The following is a 2,372-nucleotide window of genomic DNA, read 5'->3' on the forward strand; positions in this document are numbered from 1 at the left end:
TATTATTATTATTATTATTATTATTATTATTATTATTATTATTATTATTATTATTATTATTACTATTACTATTTCGTCACACATCAAGCAATTCTTCCAACCAACTGATAGTTGAGTCACTTACTTGGTTGGCTAGGCCGAAGCTATTACGACATCTTGATGCTAGTTTATCGTTGCTCTCTACAATTCTAAATAAGAATTCTACCTTGGAATTGGGTCATCTAATTTTGCATAACATAATTTAAACTAGCTCAACCAAAATTTTCATAAAATAATTTAAACTCATGATGATTTAAGTTAGCTAAACCTAAATTTGTATAAAATAATTTAGAGTGGTAAGCCTAATTTTGCATAAAATAATGTAGACTTAACTCCAAATTATTTTAACTAGCTAAACCTAATTTTTGCATGATAAACTTTACTCCAAACATTTTAAACTAGCTAAAAATAGTCATACTAACCTTAAAATTTACTCCAAACATTTTAAACTAGCTAAAAGTAGTCATACTAACCTTAAAAGCATCCCAAGAGTTGAAACTAGTACGAAAGGGTTGGAGCGTATCAAACCCAAGCTAAATCAACCGAAATATTGGTCTGGAGTTCACAACTAAACTCATATTTGAACTCATATTACTTAAAACATAGTTCACATTTGTACTCCACCCAATTAAAAATTATTGAATACCCCAAATTCATGAAAATAAGAATTAGAAGTTATAAAGAACAACTTATGTTTTTAATGACATCATATAAAACCTTCAAAAACTTTACACAACGTTTTTTTTCAATCATCAATGGTTGGTAGCCATATTCTTTTCGTTTCCATGATCCCCTTCTTTAAAGTACTCAACATAATCTAATTCTTCCTCCAATACTTAGAAGATTTTTCTCAACTTTTAAGGCATGATCAAACATTAAATAGATGGAATTTCATTTAGTTGCCACATCCAAATAAACAAGTACCTTACCTTCAATTTTTTCGGGTTAAACACAATCTTAATTTTTGTCAATCTCAAGGGATGATCCAACCTACCTCACTAACACTGGAAATGGAGTCATGCTTTTTTTTAAACCTTGTGAATAAACCTTGCATTCACATTCAAGTTAATTATTTGGAACAACACTAATATTTCTCTATCTAAGATAAGACAAGTGAATTCAAACTTTTAAGCTTTCTCATAAGATACGAGATAGCTGTATCATTAAAACTTGTATTATCAACTGTGATAGACCTCTCATTCCAATAAAAAAAAAAAAATCTCAATAATATACGTGCAAAGTTTGTAACTTAGATTTTTAAAATCAAACAGATCAAGTTTGAATCTTTGAGTGTTTACATACATGCACGTTTACATCTATTTAGTTTCAAACTTTTCAAGTTTCTTTAACTTTTAACTTTAGGTCAAATAAATACCTACATGTTTTTTTTTGTTTTGAAAAGTCTAATTGATTGTCAACCTTCTAATCTTATATATGATAGATTTCTAGAATTTAAATTTGATTTGATCTATCCTATCCTAAACTGAGAAGATTCATTTATTTTAAATTTATAAATTCAATAGCTTTTTTCTTTTGAAATAATATTTGAATTTATATTTCCTAAAACAAAACTAATAAAAACTAAAATCTAAAAAGGAAACCAATTTGAAATTTCCGAAGATTTAGCGAAGTTGGAATCCTATCCTTAAAGGATTAGGAAATTCAAAAACAAATCAAAACCCTTTTATCTTCCCAAGAGGATTGGGAAAAAGATAGTCACCTATAAAACCAAACCTCTCACCCTTCCACCATTCAACAATTCCAATTCCAATTCAGAAGTTGTTCAACAATGGCGGCTTCCACCAAATCTCCTTCCTCTATTGTTCTTCTTGTTCTTCTTCTTCTTCTTTCAGTTCTTGGCTGTCCTTCATCCAAAGCCCATCTACTCAAAACTTGTATGTTCGACGCTATTTACCAACTCGGCGATTCAATTTCCGACACCGGAAATCTCATTCGTCAAAACCCCAACACCCCATTTTCTCATCTTCCTTACGGTGAAACGTTCTTCAACAAATCCACTGGTCGCTGCTCCAATGGTCTTCTTATGATCGATTACTTTGGTATCCCTTCCTTTTAACCTTTTATTTTACTAATATTCCCAAACCCCCCAAATTGGTGTCTAATGTTATGCCATATTCCCCTTTCAATTTGCAGCTTTGGATGCTGGACTTCCCTTGGTGAACCCTTATTTGAACAAAGATGCATTGACAAGGCATGGTGTGAATTTCGCAGTGGCTGGTTCTACGGCTTTGTCTTCTCAACTTCTTTCTCAAAACCAAATCTTGTCTCCGGTCACCAACTCTTCTCTCAACCAACAACTTTATTGGATGTTC

General features: G+C 31.2%; 1 pseudogene; it reads left to right on the forward strand.

Annotated features, from left to right (window-relative positions):
* Positions 1-1,788: 1,788 nt before the first annotated feature.
* Positions 1,789-2,372, forward strand: part of LOC111450821 — a 2,757-nt pseudogene continuing 2,173 nt past the window's right edge.

The sequence above is a fragment of the Cucurbita moschata genome, unplaced genomic scaffold, assembly GCF_002738365.1.
Source record: "Cucurbita moschata cultivar Rifu unplaced genomic scaffold, Cmos_1.0 Cmo_Scf00012, whole genome shotgun sequence".
In the NCBI taxonomy this organism is placed as follows: Eukaryota; Viridiplantae; Streptophyta; class Magnoliopsida; order Cucurbitales; family Cucurbitaceae; genus Cucurbita; species Cucurbita moschata.